At 47.9% G+C, this 19,980-nt stretch overlaps 1 pseudogene; it reads left to right on the top strand.

Annotated features, from left to right (window-relative positions):
• The first annotated feature begins 3,471 nt into the window (after nucleotides 1-3,471).
• On the top strand, nucleotides 3,472-19,980 carry LOC114912936 (plastidic ATP/ADP-transporter-like; annotated as a pseudogene).

The following is a 19,980-nucleotide window of genomic DNA, read 5'->3' as shown; positions in this document are numbered from 1 at the left end:
TTGGAGTTTCTTTTGGACAGTAAAGGCAATCTCTATTGTAGCCAGGTGATAGATGTTAGTATGTATGCAATTGCATAAGTCAAACCATCTTATTTAGGATTTTGTGAGATGCTGCTAATAAATCAAATCCTGGATCAGATTTTACCTCAACCAAGCCAAAGTTTTCAGCAAATCCAAAGCTATTCACCGACATGCTTAATTTATAATGAGGTCGTACCCATTATTCTTAATTGATTAGGGTTTTCAGGAATCAATTGCTTAATAAGGTCCCAATTTAATTTTGATGGATGGCTTGATCTCCAGAACAACTTCAGAATGTCAAACTGAGATTGCAGTATGTCATTCTCAATTTGTGGGCGACAAGACTTATGAAATATTTGTCACCTTGCTCTGAAAATGTTGTGGTTTGAAGTACTCTTGACTAATTGAAGAGATTAAAATCACCTTTGCAAAGTCATTCACAATTTCTTGGTGACAGACATGCTCAAGGATTGTGGTTCCCTGCTGTTCAGTTGCATATTTAGACAGGTGAAACTAATATCTGTCACCTTGCACTAAAATATGATGGTCTGGAATACACTTGACTAAGTTGTACATACTAAAATTACCTTTGCGTGGTTATTCAGAGCGTTGTTGTGGTCACAGACATGCCCAAGGATTTGTGGTTCTGTTTACATATTTCAGAGAATTGAAACTTTGAGGATGCAGTTAAAGACCCAGCAAGAGTTGATCATGGGCCGGATCTCGGACTTAAACGCTATTCATTGTTAAGCAGACCTTGGGCCGGGTCTATATAAATTTGATATTTCTAAGCCCAAGCCTGGCCTATGATCAGGTCTAGACCCAGCTAATGATAAGAGTCTTGGTGCATAATAGGAATAAAGGCGGTCATAGAGTTGAACCAATGACATTCTATATTAAAGTCACTTTTCCACCAAAAGTCACTGTACCTCAAGTTATTGAATTCTAATCTTCGGTGCCCATTGTGTGGATATGAGATACAAGCAAGTTTCTGATTTTTGGTATCCATTGTTTGAAAGGATTCGGAATACAAGCGAGTTCCTTCATGTTCAATAATTTAGATTGTGTGTTTATGTTGATCAAATTACTAATATCAATCAAATTGGAAATCATGATTTTTTTTTTTTTTTAAATTTTTTTGTGCGATGGGTGTACCCTTAGTTTTGGGAATAAAGAAATAAATAATCACTTATATTTATACCCCTATTTACATCTAGCCTTGGGGAAAACAAAGGGCTTTGCTTAGTAGTAGTTCTGGAATACTCCGGTACATGAGTCTAGCCGGATATGCCAAATACATAGCGTGGGTGAAATTCATGGAAAACAGCTAAAAAAATACAAGAGGCAAGGTGTTAGGCTGTAACCTATGTATGTCCAAGACTGTACCTTATGCTTGTTGTGGATCCTAGACCTAAAACTCCAAACGAAGTCAAAAGCTTTCGCAAAGATTGTTTTTAAGAGTTCCTTTGCTAAAATAACATGAATTTGTAGATACGGAGATGCTGAGAAAATGCAGAGAGATATTGTGTCAACCTAGTGAAACGATACTTACTTTGTTGCTCGACACGAGCTTACTTTGTTACCTGACGAACTGATACTACTGCCGTATATTGATCACAGGTGTTTTTTCCTTGAATTGCTTTCACTTGGTGCGTCAACCTTTCAAGTAGTTAGTTCATCCGTCATGTAATTATTTTTTTTTTTAAAGTTTCTTATAATTAACTTTAAATGATATGTTGGTTATAATTGGCTACCTTCTTGTCATTTATATAATTGGTGGTCCATCGACAAATCTGACTTGGATGTTGGTAGAAAATTTTGTTAAACCCAATGAAGTGAGGGTAGAGAGGTTGCTTTGCGGATCAAGTCAAAACCGATGGTTGTTCCTTGAGACCGATGTCATGCTTTCTAACGGCTACCGATCATTTGGAATTGTTATACTCCGCATTTGAAACCTAAAGTATATCTGATCATTGGGGATTATTAGGATCCATTATTTGCAACCGAGATCAATTTTCTTCTGATCCCTTGGGATTGCTAAGCTCTGCTATTTGCAGCCTAGACTCTCCAGTGTGATTTTTTGCATCAATTGGAAACTAGGAGGGGCTTCAATAAGGCTGGAAACAATGCAACCCTCTGGAGAATGGTTTTGAAGGTCAAAGGGTGTGTGCAAATCAACAAGCCAAAGGCTGCTAGTGCTAGAAGTGGTGCCAAACAAGAAAGCTTTTCGCGAGCCGGCTCGTGTCCGGCTCAGTATCAAACTCGAGTTTGGCTCTCATTTACTGAATGAACCGAGCTTGAGGTGGTCTGGGCTTTTCCGCCACCAATCCTGGCTAGTGCCCGGAGAAAGTTAAATTGAAAGAGACGATGGTGAATCTGTGAATGATTTCCTGATAACGGGTGAAATTTTCAGGTGAGAAAATTGTCTCCCAAAGTGCAAATTACGACCAGTTTTGAAATCTAATTCGGCAATGCGTTTTTGCGGTCAAAGTAAAAAGCTTATCCCTTCGTGGGTGCAAATAGGTTGGACGGTTGAAACTCGGCATGGATTTTCCTCCGTCGCTGAAGCGAATTCTATGCTATGTCGCCACGAAACCAACAGCTACATCAAGTGTAACGTTGTGCACCCCTTAGCGAATATTAACGGATTCTGATGCCCCGCAACAGGATGATTTACAAGATAGGTCTCACTACTTAGTATTTCTCTGCACTCTTCCTTCAAAATAAGCCAAAATTAATCTATGGCAATAAATAGGAAATTCCATATAATGCAATTCCAAACTGCAATATGTTGTTATTGACAAGCATTTCATTTCAAATTAATATAATTTACAAATATTGCAATCATTGTTATAAATCAATGTTCAAACAAAAATACAAGATATGTTAAACTTCCAACAATCTATAACATCTTTATGACATTACGAGCATATGGAAAAAAAAAAGGAAATAAATTTATTAGCCAGTTGATGATAAAAAAATGAAGTTACAAGAAGAGAAAAGCATGCCGAAACAAGTTAATATAATACTTCAAAGTTGCCTATGGTTGTATGATCATATCTTAAATTCTCAATAATAATAGAAATAAACGAATTGTCAAGAAAAATATTAAGAATTTATTTAGGAAATCCAGTAGGATTTGGCTGAATTTCCTAAATCGAGCTTATTAACTTACCCAATAGGTGTAAATCTGTTTATGGGTTTGTGGACCGCGGCCCACAGGATTTGAGCAGAAGAGTGATTAAGTTGATATGAATCTTGTTTAAATGCACCGTATAATTCATGATCCACCAGAAAATTCAGCCCAATTCTATTGAATTTTCCAAGCAGACCTATAAAGTATTATGATAAAACCAGTTTATACATTGAGCTCTGGGGACTGGAACGTCTTTCCATGATGCCAATATGTATTAAACAATTGCCCCCTAGGAGCTAGGATATTGAGGCATAATGGAAGGTGATGGTTGTACGGTTCATATATTGAGCCTAAATCTTATGCGCCGCTTCTTGTTGGTTTATTTATATAGATAATACGAAGGGAAAAATTGTGCCCATACGGAGTACATTGAAGAGCAGAAAAGAGTCACGAGGAATAAAACAGGGATGCTTTGGTCCATCCGGCATCGCATTCGATCATATATAGATCATTTTTTTTATTTGTTAAAAAATATATCATGTTGAAATATAAATGAGAGTAGCTTTATACTTAATCGGTCCTTTCATAAATAGTACTAGATGAAAGAATATTTTTTTTCTAATGGCTTCATGATTGATGTTACTGGATTTGATGGCCTCAAAGGAGAAGATACATCGGCGTCAGGGATAAAGGATTATATTTTAATACATTAATGGAAAGTATTAATATTTTAATAAAAACAGTAAAATTAATAATAGTAATAATACCAATAATGTTAATAGTATTTTAATAAAAAATAGATTTTAGCTAAACATAGTAATTTTGTTATTTATTTTTAAGAGATTAATAGTGTTTAATTATATATTACTATATTAATAGAATGATATTTTACTAAAATTAATAAAAATATTGTTTATTAAAATAAAATATTTTTATATTAATAAGATATACATATTATATTTTTAATAATTAATATAATTAATAAAATAATATTTATATATAATATTTTTTTATATTGAAAGATGTTTTCTACGTAACGCATAGGCTATGTGTAAGGCAAAGTCAGGATCGCTTCAAAAAAACATATATGGGTGGTAGGTCTGAAAAAATATATTTTAATATATTTTAAAAATAATAAAATTTTAATAAAATAGTAACATTGATAGTAGTAATATGTTTGATAATATAAATAATATTTTAAAAAAAATAATATATTTTAGTAATAATAATAAATTTTTATTAACAATATTTTAGATGACTGATAATTTTTAATAATATACCAACAAAATTATATTTACTAAAAACAAATAACTGCATTTCTAAAAAAAATAAAATATATTTTTAAAATTATATAATATTAGATATTAATTATATATTATTTTTATAATAAAATATATAATTAATAAATATATTTTAAAGATAAAATATTTCGCATATTTTATGGATTGTGTGCTAGTTAAATGCAAGGCTGTAAATGGGTCGGGTTGATCGATCTGACCTGTGTGGATTCCATTTGAATCATTTTAAAGGATCCGTGGGTCTAGCTCTGGTTCTAAAATAGGACTTGTTTTATTTTTCAGATCGGATCTGGATTTATTGAAATTTGACCAGACTCGATCAATAAAGATTTTTGCATTGATTTGGATCTTGAAATAAACGATTCGATCCGAACCCAATACAAGACTTGTCTAGGATTACTTTCTTTATTTTGTTCTTTTCTATTTATTGAATTTCAAAGCTCTACTCCTTTTTATTTTTTTTATTTATTTTTATAATTATAATTATTCGGTTCTTTGGAAGATGGTCTTTTCAAACTTATATTTCTGCTGCTCCATCAACCTTATTCAAGATTTTAAGTATATATTAAAAAGAAGCATGATAGAAATAGAATTAGATATTTATTCATCTAACATTACAAAAGTGATAGAAGCATATTTATTTAAAAGTAGATAAAATAGAATTCTCTGATTTCTTCTTATCTTTATTTGCCCAAACTTTACACATAGATTGAAAAGAAAAACTAAATTTCTATTAATCAAAAATTATTGGTTATCATCACTAGCTTTTCAAATTATATCAAACATCTTAGTTCTCATTTTCACATATTCTCATTAATTAGATCTTGATACTCATTTTAGCTCCACGGACTTTATTAAAAATATAAAAAAAAATAAGAACATAAGTAGAAGTAGATATAAATTAAGAATAAACAATAGATCCAGCAACTAATTGATAGTCTAAAAATTAGTATATAAGTCAACAATAAAGAATATATATGGAATAAAAATAAGTTCTCAGACGATGTTGCTGCATAAAATAGTGCCATGACAATCTTTATTTGATACTTATTAATTTTATTATTTATAATCTAAATTCAAACCGATTCAAATTTGGATCCAAAATGGATCCGTATTTTATGGATCGGATCAGGTTATATATACATAGGATTCAAATTGAATTATTTATTAGATTAAAAAATTTGATTATAGGTTCGATCTAATTTATTTTAATTTTTTATTAAATTAAATTTAAATTTAATATTTAAATTTGATCAAAAAATTAGATGAGATCGTGATCCGACCTGATCGGATCCCCTCGCGCCTCTACTCAAGTGTGATTTGGATATAATGCAATGAGAAAGGAAACACATACAAAACCTCCCTCCGAGTCCGAGTCCAACACGAAGATGTCGTTTCCCCTGCTTCCTTCACCAGACTCTCGTTCCCTCGCTCCCTCGATATCTCCAGACTCTCTCCTCTTTGGAGGCGAGGCGGCGGCGGGGCAGCCTTTCTCCTGTGGATATATGGAGGGAGTTTTCTGGCCGCAGCCAAAGGCATCCTCTCCCTCCCCCTAAACCCCGAACGCCGAGCTCTCTTTACTTCTTTATTGGGTGAGAGAGCCCTCTATACCTCAAGAACCTATCTTTCCAGAATAAACACCAAGAAAGCCGACGTTTTCCTTCGACGGCGGCGGTCCGAATCCACAACTCCCATGGCCTCCCCGATAAAGAGAGCAGTCTCCGCTTTTCCGGCCCTAAAGAAGCACAAAGTTTGCTCATTTCTTCCGAAAACCAGAGCGCAGCTCATGGGTTCTCCAATAAATCGAAAAACCTCCTGATTTGTCGAGCGCAAGCAGCGATTTCGGCCGACTGCCGCGGTTCTATTGAGAGTGGAAAGAAGCGCAAGGCCTTGGGCGCGGCGGTTTTGACGCTGAAGAAGATCATTCCCCTGGGGCCCATGTTCTTCCAACTTCACCATTCTGAGGGACACCAAGGACGTGCTGGTGGTGAGCGCCAAAGGGAGCAGCGCCGAGATTATAACCTTCTTGACATCGTGGGTGAACTTGCCAATGGCGGTGGGGTTCGTGCTCTCTCGAATGCGCTGTCAAAGGAGGTTCCCTTTTGCACCGTTATATTCCTGTTCACCGCCTTGTTTGAGGCCTTTGCCTTTGTTTTGTATCCTCTCAGGATGTCATCCATCTAAGGACGCTGGCCGGCAGGTTTCTTGCTGCGCTCGGGGCCGAGCTTCCTTGGGCCGGTTGCGATTCTGAGGATTTGGAGCTTCTGGTTGTTTTATGTCATGGCAGAGCTATGGAGGAACATGGTGATCTCAGTTCTATTCTGGGGTTTAGCGAATCAGGTGGCCTATGTTAAATTTTTACGAAATTTTAATATTTGACTTTCTTTATGATATCTGACTATCTCTGCTTTTGAATTGAGTTGCAATATTTTAAGTCGCATCAGGTTAAGAATCTTGTTGTATGAATTGCAGTTGTCTTTGTGTGTTCTATAATAATGTCTGGTTTTATTCTTGCTTGCATGCTACTCAAGGTCTGCCTGGAGGTGTAGAATAATTTGCTTCCAAACATTTAGATTCTATAATCTAATATTCATGAACATATTTTAATTTTTCTTTGATCTTAGAAATGTCTTGCATTCAATTGATTAAGTTTAGGCGGTTTTAGTATTACCAATTGCTATTCCATTGATGCCATCTTCATTTATATTCTCTTGAAATTATTTTTTTGGCGTCTGTTTAGGAGCTATTGTTATTATGTAACAATCGCATGGTAATCACTGTACTTAGTTTATAATATTGGCATTGTTGCGGCCAATCGCCTCGTCGTCCGATCGTCGGAGAACGTACACCTGCAAAAATGAGAAGTCCACACTGACCGGAGGCGGCTCCGACAGAGACCCTCCGACTGTCAAGTCAAAGAGGTGACTGGGCAACAGTGAAATGAAGACAGAGGGCTCAATCGAGGGAGAGGGAGAGAGGTGCGAGCCTGTGGTCTCGAGGTCGAGAAGTGGAGAGCCCCTTGCACTGTTGCCTTCTCCGATTTATATAGTGGAGCACGGTATGGCGCCGTCATTAATGGCGCAGACAAGTGAGAAATTGTCAACTCACTGTAGATTGTCAGAGTCGCCATGAAAGTGTCACGTCGCCGTGGGGCTGTCAAATCATCAGGGTTGACAACGCCCTCGGCGGGACAATGCCCCTAGAAGTCCGTGCCGCATGTTGCTGTCAGGACTGACAAGGTCTGGCGGCTGTACGACGATCGGAGGAGCCGACCGACCCTAGGTCGGTGGCCAGCTGAGTGGCGTCGGGCCCCTCCGTTGGTCGGCAAGGCTTACGCGAGTCGGCCATCAGACCTCCGGGTTCAGTCGGTAGTGGGCCGTTAATTGGCCGGCGATGGCGTCCGTCAGGCGGGCGGTCGGTGCCTTCGACCATTAGTCGGTCGGTCGGCCAGTCGGTCGATCGGTCGGTCGGTCCCTCCGCCTGTCGGTCGGTCGGTCAGTCGGTCGATCGGTCCATCGGTGGGTATTCCCCAACAGTTGCCCCCCTCCACTCCTGAGTCGGACGGTGAGCTGGCCGATGCTTTTATTCGGGCAGCAACCCTGGGCGAACAGGAGTGGATTCGTTGTATGCAAAAATCTGACCGTACCGCCGGTTGATACGGTGTCAGGCGTCTCATAAATGCCGAGCGATTTGCTGGTGTCAGACGTCTAGTCGGTGTCAGATGTCACGTCTTGTCGTCGTCAAACGTCACGTCGGTGTCAGGAGGTCGGATGCCGGACGATTCGGTGTCAGACGACTGGATATTCGGCACCTTCTGGGGAACGCAGACCGTCGTGGTGCGCTGTCAGGCATCCCATCGGGAACGCGAATCGGCGCGGGCGCTTTAATGCGGAACCGCGGCCCCGCTTGCCACGTGTCGGAGGTGGTTGGGCCGGCGCCCCCTGCATTTAATAGGGGCGGTGCGGCCGCCCAGGGATGGGGCGCGCCGAATCATCAGGCCACCCGGAAGCCGCCACGTGTCGCACATCCGTGAGGCTTCAGTCGGCGCGGAAATATCTCGGCCGTCGGACGGCCCTATATATATAGGACCATCCGGACCCAGGCCCCATTGTTGACATTTTGCTGCAGAAACTCTGTCCGGGCGATTTCTCAGTCGTCGCGGGCAGAGCCTTTCCTCCTGCTTCCGGAAGGGTTCGGTGCTGGTTCGTGGTCTTCCCCTCCTCTTCTTCTTCTTCCTCTTCACTTCTTCCTCTTCTTGTTCGGTTCTGGTGCAATGGCCGGAAATCCGACTCGGGGAGCTCGGTCGGGAAATCCGACTGACGACTCCCGATCGACTCCGGAAGTTGAGGTTTCCTCGCTTTCGGGGCCGAACGTTGAACGGCTTCGGGAGCAGTATTGCATCCCGGAGCGGTTTCAACTCTCCGCCCCAGGGGCCGACGGTCGGATTAACAGCCCTCCGCCCGGCCAACTGGCGTTGTATGTCGAAGACCTTCGCGCGGGTCTTCGGCTCCCGATTCTGGAGTTCGTCCAGAATTTGTTGAATTATTACGGACTCTGTCCGGCGCAACTGGCGCCGAACTCCATCCGTCTCATAATTAGTTTTGCGCTGTTGTGTCAGCTCTTGCCGACCAACCCTCGCATTTCGCTCTTCCGGGCCTTCTTTGTGCTCCGACCCCACCCTAAAGCCCGAGGGTGGTGGCTCTTCAACCCCCGGAAGGGCCTTTCCTTCATCACTGGTCTTCCATTGTCCATCCATGGGTGGAAGAACCAGTTTTTCTTTGTATCATCTTCATCTTCTTGGGGCTTTCCTTCCCACGGGGGTGTGCCCCGAACCGAAGCCAATGACAACAGTCGGGTGGAGGCGGACGACCGGGAGGACTTCCACCAACTCAAAGATATGTCGGTCCCGAAGCAGAGGGAGCTTGTTACCGAACAAGCTCTCTATGACGTCGGCTTGAGCTTGGTCCCCCGACTAGGTATCGCCTGATCCTCCGGTCTTCTTTCCATTCGGTCCTTGGTCCGGTTCTTTGATTAACACTTTTGTCGGTATCGCAGGGACACCTCCAAGAATGCGGCCGTCCGACGCCGAGATTCGGCAATTCGCATCAAGGAAGAGGCCGGCATCGGGGGCAGGACCTTCGCGTCCTCCGAAGAAGCCTGCTCCCGTGGCGCCGACCGTCGAAGCGTCGGTGACCGACCAATCGGAGCCCGTCATAGCGCTCGCGGCTCCGGCAGTGCCTGCGGAGGAGAGGCCGGTGGAAGGAGTGGCCGAAGGAACATCGGTGGCCTCGCCGTCGGCGGTGGAGCCGGATGGTGTTCGGGAAACCGAACATCATCCGGCGGCATCTGTGGCCGCAACGGGGGGTGCTGGTTCGACCTCGAGCATCCCCTCGCTGTCGGTCCCGTCGGTCGGGGCGGTCGATCGAGGGAAGGCCCCGATGGACCCCGCGGACGAAATAAGGTCGGGGAGTCAGACTGCGCCGCCAAGCGCACAGTTCCCCGAAGGGGCATCAGCGTTGGCCGACCACAACTTGGCGAGGAGGTTGTGCCAGGGGATCCTCCTCCCGGCCGACGTGGAGTCGTTGAGGTCTCGGCAAGTGACCGAGATGCTGTCCAAGTTTTACCCGACCATGGTCGAGGTAAGCCTTGTTCCACCTTCTTTTTCCTTAGAATTTTTCTAACTATGTGTTCCTAACGAAACACTTGCGTCGGCAGCTGGTCTACACCATGTCGGAGCTTGAAGCCGGTTACCGGAGGTTCGGGGCCGTCCGGGCGGCTTGGAAGGAGAGGTCGGCAGCGGTCGAAGCCGACCGAACGATGCTGGTCGACCACCTGAAGCAGTCGGCCGACCGGGAGGCTAAGTTGGTAGACGAAGTCTCCCGGCTCGGGTCCGAGCTTAGGTCGGCCAAGAAGGAGGCCAGACACAAGGGTCGGGCCGTGCGTCGTCTGCGGCACGAACGGGATGGCGTTGCCGCCGAACTCCAAGGCGAGCGCGAGCAGCTTCGGGTCAGCTTGGAGAAGCTTGCCAAAGCTGAGGAGGACTTGTCGGTCGCCCAGGCCGACGCCGACATAGCGAGGGCGGAGGCGGAGTCGGCGAAGGACTCGCTCGATCGGGCGGAGGAAGAGGCAAGGTCGGCGAAGGAGTCGGCCAGTCGGACGGTGGAGGACTTCCGGGCCTCCGACCAGTATCGGGAGGAGATGCTCGAGTCGGGCTTCGCCTCGTACCGGGTGGGGTACGAGGACGGTCGGGATGCGGTCCAGGCCTTGTACCCGAAGCTGGACCTCAGCAACATCGTCCCACCGGGGGCCGAGGAGCAAGCCACCGAGGAGATGGCCGACCAGCCATCGGGAGGCGTCGTCATGGCGGAGGGAGCCATCGCGGAGCAAGTAGCGCCGACTGCCAGCCCCCCACCGACCGACGGTCCCGCTTCGGCCGTCGACCCAGCGCCGATCGTGGTCGACACACCGGTCATCCCCGATCGTCCGTCGGTCGAGGAGATCGACTTAGAAGGGTGATCGGGCCTCGCCGACTTTTGTTTCCTTTGTCTTTTTCGTTTTTGGAATACTTGTAATCGGGCTTCGACCCGACTTTGTAAACTTTCTCTGAACTTTGAATGAAAGCTTCTTTCACTTTATCCTTCGTCTGTTTCTTCCATGTGTGTTGCTGAATGTCTTCGTGAGTCGCTAACTTATGTAAGTCGCTAACCCCCATAGGTCGGTTAGGACGTTCGGCAACTCATGCCGCCATGAAGGTAGAGTAGGTCCCGACTTTGGATCGGCCTCTGGTAGTCAAGGTCGTCAGTCGGGCGCGTCCGTTGAGTCGGGAGCTGATCGACCGTGATAAAGGTTCGGTAGTCGGGTCCCTTCTGACGTATTTAGTCGAATGTTGTCTGGCGCACTTGGTTGAGGGAGCATCGATAAGTCGGATCCCGATACCCTTGCGTCGGGTAAACTTACTGCGCCTCGCGATATACGGTGGTAAGCCGAATATCTCCCGGCCGGCCGTAGCCCGGTCGGTGAATCATGAATGCGACTGAGGTCGTATTGTGCGATAGACGGTGGTAAGCCGAATATCCCTCGACCGGCCGTAGCTCGGTCGGGAGTCACGACGTCGGTCGCGTAGGCATTTCGCCTTTCTTTGGTCGGGGCTTGACTGGCATGTCAGCCGGTGGTATGGCCCGAAAGTTCGATCGTAGAAGGAGTGTCAACTCCCGTTAGTACAGATGCATCGGTCCTTGTAAGGGTCCGATGTATCGTCGATCGTCGAAGGAGTGTCGACTCCCGTCCTCATGGATGCATCGGTCCTTGTGAGAGTCCGATGCATTAGCGACGATAAGGTCGTCGGTTTCAGGCGGATACCAAGTCCAAGTCGGCATGTCGGGGGTTGGGCTTGGTAAGCTCCGTTCGTTAGTCGAAGAGTTAAAACTCCGAGATTTCAAACCGGGTTTGTATTTCGACTGAACAATTACAAAGTTCATCGGTAATACAACTTCAAGTTGTCGGCGTTCCAAGTTCGGGGAATGGGTTTCCCTTCAAGGGTCTCCAGTCGGTAGGCCCTCGGACCATAAGTGTCTGCTACCTTGTAGGGCCCTTCCCAGTTTGGAGCCAACTTTCCTTGGTCCAGAGGCTTCGAGACCTCTGCTTTTCTCAGGACTAAGTCACCAGGCCTGAAAAGCTTTGGTCTGACCTTGGCGTTGTAATACCGAGCGACCTTCTGTCGGTACGAAGCCATGCGAATTTGAGCCTCATCTCGTAGTTCGGAGAGGAGGTCTAGGTCGGCCCTCCGACTCTCGGAGTTGTCCGGCTCTTGATACTGCTCGACTCTTGAAGACGGCAGTCCAATCTCGAGCGGGATCATTGCTTCCGTCTCGTAGGCCAAGCTGAAAGGCGACTCCCCGGTCGGAACGCGGGGGGTCATTCGGTAAGCCCACAGAACGGAGCCTAGGTCGTCGACCCAGAGGCCTTTGGCTTCGTTTAATCGGGTCTTGAGTCCGTGGAGCAAGGTCCGATTGGTCACCTCGACTTCGCCGTTGGACTGGGGTTGCCCGACTGAAGTCAGTCGGTGTGTGATGTAGAACCTGGCGCAGAAGTCCTTGAAGTCTTGGTTGTCGAATTGCCGTCCATTGTCGGTGATGATAGTATGCGGCAACCCGAACCTGAAGATGATGGACTTTTGGATAAAGTCCTCCATCTTCCGCTCGGTAATCTGCGCCAGTGGTTCGGCCTCCACCCACTTGGTGAAGTAGTCGATGGCGACGACGATGAACTTTCTCTGACCCGACGCTGGAGGAAAAAGATCGAGAATGTCGACCCCCCACTGGGCGAAGGGCCATGGAGCGACAATGGGAGCAATTTGACTGGCCGGTTGGTGTTGAATGTTGGCGTACTTTTGACAAGGTTCGCACCTTCGGACCAACTCGGCCGCGTCCTTCCTCATGGTAGGCCAGTAGTAGCCCTGTCGCAGGACTTTGTAGGCCAGGGACTTGCCCCCCAAGTGATTCCCGCAAATTCCTTCGTGAACCTCTCGGAGAGCGTAGTCGGCGTCGGTCGGTCCCAAGCACCTAAGCAAGGGGAGAGAGAACGACCTCTTGTAGAGTCGGCCGTCCATGATTACATATTGAGAGGCCGACCATCGGAGTCGCTTGGCCTCCGCGGGATCCTCGGGGTCGATCCCGTCGGTCAGATACCGAACGATCGGGTCCATCCAGCTTGGTTCGGCCGTCAGCTGCTGTACTTCTTCGACCCGATCGACGCTCGGCTGCTCGAGGGTCTCCACGAACATCCGACCCAAAGAATCGAAGGCCGAAGTCGCCAGTCTGGAGAGTGCGTCGGCGCGGGCGTTCTCCGATCTAGGGATGTGGGAAATTTCAAAATACCTGAGGCGTGCCATGAGGACCTTCACTTTCTGAAGGTATTTGACCATGGTCGGATCTCGCGTCTCGAATTCGCCCTTGACCTACCCCACGATCAGCTGAGAGTCGAAGAATGCCCGGAGGCTGTCGACGTCCAGTTCCCTCGTCATCCTCAAGCCAGTGAGGAGTGCCTCGTACTCGGCTTGGTTGTTGGAGGCCTTGAAGTCGAATCGGAGGGCGTACTCGGTGACCACCCCATCCGAATTCGTGAGCAGGAGCCCAGCCCCGCTCCCCTGAGCGTTTGAAGCTCCGTCGATGTGCAGTACCCAGGTGGAGACCGGGTCTGGCTCGGAGACCGCGTCTCGTCCCGGGTCTTCAGCTCCCGACCCTTGGTCGGTTGTCGGGCACTCGGCGATGAAGTCGGCCAAGACCTGAGCCTTCAAGGCAGGCCACGGTCAGTACTGAATGTCGAACTCGCTGAGCTTCATCGCCCACTTTGCCAGTCGTCCAGATGTGTCCGGTCGGTGCAATATCGCCCTCAGGGGCTGGTCGGTGAGCACCACTATGGCATGAGCCTGGAAGTATGGACGGAGTCGTTGTGCAGAGACGGTCAGGGTGAAGATCATCTTTTCCGTCTCCGAATATCTGGCTTCGACGCCGTGAAGCACCTTGCTGATGTAGTAGATAGGCTGATGGGTTCGGTTCTCGTTTTCTCGGACAAAGATCGAACTGATCGCCTCGGAAGATGTGGCCAAATAGAGATACAAGGTTTCCCCGACCTGCGGTTTTACGAGCAGCAGTGGGGAAGCCAAGTACTTCTTCAGGTCTTCGAAGGCCCGTTGGCATTCATCCGACCAAGAAAAATCATTTGCGTGGCGCAAAGTTTTGAAAAATGGGAGGCACCTTCCAGCTGATCGAGAAATGAATCGGCTGAGAGCGACGATTTTTCCGTTCAGCTGTTGGACCTCCTTCTTAGTGTTCGGATGACGCATGTCGAGGATTGCCTTTATTTTCTCAGGATTGGCCTCAATCCCTCTCTGAGAAACGAGGAATCCGAGGAACTTCCCTGAGGTCACCCCAAAAGCGCACTTGGTCGGGTTGAGCTTTATTCGGTGTTGTCGAAGGGTGCGTAAGGTTTCCTCGAGATCCCGAACATGATCCGGGATCTGCGCGCTCTTCACCAGCATGTCGTCCACGTACACTTCCATGTTGCGCCCGATCTGATCTTTAAAGACCTTATGACAAGTCGCTGGTAGGTGGCGCCGGTGTTCTTCAGTCCGAAGGGCATCACCCGGTAACAGTAGAGGCCCTTGGGAGTCACGAAGGCGGTATGCTCCTCGTCTTCAGGCACCATCCGGATCTGGTTGTATCCGGTGAAGGCATCCATGAAGCTGAGCAGTCGAAATCCGGACGTCGCGTCCACCAGCTGGTCGATCTTGGGAAGTGGGAAGCTGTCTTTCGGGCAGGCTCGGTTGAGGTCGGTATAGTCGATGCAGATCCTCCACTTCCCGTTGGCTTTTTTGACCATGACAACATTGACGAGCCAATCGGGATACGTGGATTCTCGGATGAAGCCCACTTCGAGTAGTTTGTCCACTTCTTCGCCGATGGCCCTCTGCCTTTCTGGAGTGAAAGACCTTTTCTTCTGCCTCACCGGCCTCATCGTCGGGTCGATGTTGAGTCGGTGGGTTATTGTTTCTGGGGGGATGCCCGACATATCTGCTGCCGACCAAGCAAATACGTCGGCATTGGCCTTCAGCAGCTCCGTCAGTCGTCGTCGTTCGGGGTCGGGCAGTTGAGACCCGACCCAAACTCTCCGATCCGGATTTTTCGCTATCGGGATCGCCACAAGCTGCTCGACCGGCGAACCTCGCTCTTCCTCCTCCCGTTGGTCCAGCTTGTCGATTGTCAAGGAGCCCTTCGACTCGTCGCTTTGAGCAGAGATCTGGAAGCACCGTCGGGCGAGCTGTTGATCCCCGCGCATCTCCTCGATTCCGTTTTTGGTCGAAAATCGAACGAGGAGATGGTACGTCGAGACGATCGCTTTGAGGGCGTTCAGTCCGGGTCATCCAAGGATGGCGTTGTAGGCCGAAGGAGCTTGGACGATCGCGAAAGTTAAGTGGACCGTGCTTTGCCGTGGTTCGGTACCGGCCGTCACGGGCAGGGTAATTTCTCCCTCTGTCGTGACGGCGTCTCCGGCAAAGCCGATCAAGGGCATGGAGACCCTCTTAAGTCGGTCGGTTGACAGTCGCATCCGGGAGAAGGTCGAGTAAAACAAAACATTTGTCGAACTTTCATTATCAATAAAATTTCTTTTTACATCATAATTTGCTATTGTTGCCGACACAACAACGGCATCGTCATGGGGAGTTTGGATGCCCCGAACGTCTTCCTCCGTAAAAGTGATCACGTCGTCCGGGCGTAACTTTTTCGTTGGCTCCCCTCCCGCAGACGTCCCCGGGCCCAGCCGCTTGGAGATCATGTTGATGACTCCGGCCGTCGGCTGATTAGTCGCCGCTTCTTCAGTCGGCTGGGGTCATCGATCGGCAACAGGTTGGGTCGACGGACCCTTCCGAAATTTGTCGAGATACCCCCGACGGATGAGAGCTTCGATCTCATCCTTCAGCTGGATGCACTGCTCGGTGTTGTGGCCGTGGCCTCGGTGAAATCGGCAGTACTTCCGTCGGTCGAGGCCCTTTGCCTTCAGAGGCGGAGGCCATCGCAGGTATTGTTCCCCCTCAATCTCCATCAGAATCTGTGCACGAGGAGCGGAGAGAGGAGTGTAGGAATCATACCTGGGGCGTGCCGGCTTCGGAGTCTGTTGCCTCGGAATCTGTTGCCGGGGTGACTTTTGGATTCGTCGGGGTGGTGAGACCCGACTATCGGTCGGGGGCCTGCTGGGTTCGGCGGGTTCCCGACCTTTCCTCCGCTTCTCCTTCGGGCCTCTGGGTTCGGCCAAGCATCGGTCGGATGCCCCTTCATCCGCGCGCATATACTTGTAAGCGCGCTCCAGTAGCTCGGCGTACGTCCGGGGGAGGGTCTTGTCCAGAGAGTAGGTGAATCGGGACGCCCTCAGCCCCCGCTTCATGGCTGAGATAGCCATGTCTTCGTTGAGGTCCCGGACTTCAAGCGTGGCCGTGTTGAATCGTGCCACGAAGTGTCGGAGTGTCTCATTTTCTCCCTGTTTGAGGGAGAAAAGGCTGTCCGACGTTCGCGGCGGCTTCCGGCTGGTGCAGAAGTGGGCCACGAACGAGTGCTCGAGCTGCCCGTAGGAGTGGATACTTCTCGATCGGAGATCGGAGTACCAGGCCCTGACAGCCTTGCGGAGTGTGGCAGGGAAGCCGATGCAAAAAAGAGCGTCGGTCGCCCCTTGGATCGTCATGAGAGCTTTGTAGCTCTCGAGGTGGTCGATCGGATCGGTGGAGCCATCGTATGGCTCCACGTGGGGCATCTTGAACCGACTGGGAATCGGTTCGTCGAGGACTAGTCGGGAAAGAGGTTGGGCGGTCTGGAAGTCGACGTCATTCGAAGACTTCTAACCGTCCATCTGCAACTGCGCGAGCCGACGGTCGATTTCCTCGAACCGGCGCTCGTAGTCGTCCGCTCGTCGGTGCTGGGAGACCCCAGGAGTGGAGTCTCCAGAAGATTCCGAAGGGGAGGCGGACGGCGTTCGCGGCCGCTTCTCCTTCCTCGCTCGTTCCAGCAGAGAAGGAGAGGGCTGGTGGGACCGTCGGTCATCGCGCCATGGCTGTCCCTCCTCCTCTTCGTGGGATCGCTGTTGAGGGCGCTCGCGCGGAGGTGACGGAGACCGGCGCGGTCGTCGGCGGCTGCTCCTGGAGGGCATCGGACGGGCCGCCGATTGTTGCTGGAGGCTTTTGACTGCGTCCGTCAGTACGGTCATCTGCCGTACGATGGCCGCGATCTGCGCCTCCGTGGTCACTGCGGGGCGTGGAGAGCTAGGCTCCGCCGCTGATGGTGGCGGGGAGGCCTCTTCCCGACAGGAAGAACGCCTCGCCGATCCGGTGACCCTCGATCGTTGGGCTCTTATCTTCGTCATCGTGCTCTCCCCTTCCTGGCGCGCCAATCTGTTGCGGCCAATCGCCTCGTCGTCCGATCGTCGGGGAACGTGCACCTGCAAAAATGAGAAGTCCACACTGACCGGAGGCGACTTCGGCGGGGACCCTCCGACGGTCAAGTCAGAGAGGTGACTGGGCAACAGTGAAATGAAGACAGAGGGCTCAATCGAGGGAGAGGGAGAGAGGTGCGAGCCTGTGGTCTCGAGGTCGAGAAGTGGAGAGCCCCTTGCACTGTTGCCTTCTCCGATTTATATAGTGGAGCACGGTATGGCGCCGTCATTAATGGCGCAGACAAGTGAGGAATTGTCAACTCACTGTAGATTGTCAGAGTCGCCGTAAAAGTGTCACGTCGCCGTGGGGCTGTCAAATCACCAGGGTTGACAACGCCCTCGGTGGGACAATGCCCCTAGAAGTCCGTGCCGCATGTTGCTGTCAGGACTGACAAGGTCTGGTGGCTGTACGGCGATCGGAGGAGCCGACCGACCCTAAGTCGGTGGCCAGCTGAGTGGCGTCGGGCCCCTCCGTTGGTCGGCGAGGCTTACGCGAGTCGGCCATCAGATCTCTGGGTTCAGTCAGTAGTGGGCCGTTAATCGGCCGGCGATGGCGTCCGTCAGTCGGGCGGTCGGTGCCTCCAGCCATTAGTCGGTCGATCGGTCCCTCCGCCTGTCGGTCGGTCGGTCAGTCGGTCGATCGGTCGGTCGGTCGGTCGGTCCCTCCGCCTGTCGGTCGGTCAGTCAGTCGGTCGATCGGTCCATCGGTGGGTATTCCCCAACAGGCATAAATTGAATGATAAGAGATGTTGTCTTCTTTCTGTTGAGGGCTGCTTCTGATGTCTTGTCTGTTCATTTCATTCATGATATAATGGTCGGCTGTGCTCGTGTCTTGCTGGTGGTTGATTATTTATGTTGAATTAATACTTACCAAATGATGACTGTTTAGCTGAGCAATCCTATTATATTCTGCCAACCTTGTGATACTGTTCCTGACTTATCTTTATCAAAAAAAAAAAAAAAAAAAAACAAAAGAAAAGATGAATCATCTTTAAATTTTCTTTGTTTTTGACCTAGCAGGTGTATGACATTGTCAAGTTGTTTGACCACCAAGAATGCATATGCGGCCTGTTTGCCAAAAAGTAGTACCATACGCATACATCTACATGCACATGCATATACTTTTTTTCTTTTTGGGGGAACCAAAATGAATATGCGTAAACTTTTTTTTTTTTTTGAGCAGTTACATGCACACATATATAATCACATAATATGTCATTCTACAATGATGTAAGACATCCATATGTGGTGGAAGAGTACCATCATCAAGGAATGCATAATAATTTATGGACATCAAACATTTACTTTTTATTTAGGGTGATAGAAATTCATGCCTAGTAGTCAAAGTTATTTAATCTCCTCTTGGTGGGAGACAGGATCTGTGATTATCTTTTGCAAATGCAACATGTGCACACATGCACAAGTACCCTTATTACTATTTAGTCGCAAAATGCATGGGACTGCGACTGTTGCGACATAATCAACATAATAAATATCATGTAAAACCTTCATTTATATGATTTGTGTTATATTACATAATCAACATACATTTACATGTAGAGGTCGATGCTAGCATGTCTGGTGGGTTTGTTGCACACAATTTAGTGGTCAGACTATTGCATCTGTGCTGCTATTGTTAAGCTACATTTGGAAAAACTAGCACTCCCTATTTAAGAACAAAGATTATGGCTAAACAGTATTTTTGTCAGGTATAAAAATCATCCGTTCATCAAATACATATAGTGATAGTTGAAATAAGGTCTGCTGGTTATTACTGCTATTATAACTTACAGCTAATTTTTATTGTTGGAAAACATTCCATATTCCAGAAAACCAAATTAACTTGCATGCTTATACTGTACACTTGACTGTAGGTTAAAGGGAGGCAGCCATTGATGCTGTTTGCAACCTATTAGGAAAGTCAAGATGTGCCCTGATCCAACAGTTTGTGATTTTGACGTTTGGATCTCTTGCAAACTCGACTCCATACCTTAGAGAAATACTCGGGCAATTGTTCCTGCATGGACGGGTATGGCAAAGTCTTTGGATTCCCAGTTTTCTCTCTTGGCCAAGGCAGAACTTGAGCAGGAAAAGAGAGTGAAAAAAGAATGGAAGAATCAGTGCTCAAGATGGCCTGAAGAGGGCACTGATGGATAAATGGCGAATACAAAGGTGCAGAGAATTGAAAATGCTTCTGTCCTTGAAAGTTTGGCGAGTAAAGAGTCATCAAATGTGCAGGATTTGAAGCAGAAATTAGCTGCTGTGACAATTCTCTGGAAAGCTCCACTCCTCGTCTTCAATAAATTTACTCTCTGGAAGTTATAAGCAGCATAAGCGGTGGGGGCTTATAAGGTAATATTAGCGGTGCAACCTCCTCTTTTATCCCTTTTACCAAAGGTGAATCTAACATGACAGAAACAGGCTTTCGAATGCATATTAATTTTTTTATCAGGTGATAAACTGGTTTGTTCTAATTTTCTGTTGCTGTTCTATTTCTGAATGTTTGTTCTTGAGCTCATGAGGAATTATATGTAGGTTTACTAGTAA

Source organism: Elaeis guineensis, chromosome 2 (assembly GCF_000442705.2).
Source record: "Elaeis guineensis isolate ETL-2024a chromosome 2, EG11, whole genome shotgun sequence".
Classification (NCBI taxonomy): Eukaryota; Viridiplantae; Streptophyta; class Magnoliopsida; order Arecales; family Arecaceae; genus Elaeis; species Elaeis guineensis.
The sequence above is the reverse complement of the archived record's forward strand: the minus strand, read 5'-3'. Positions and strand labels throughout refer to the sequence as shown.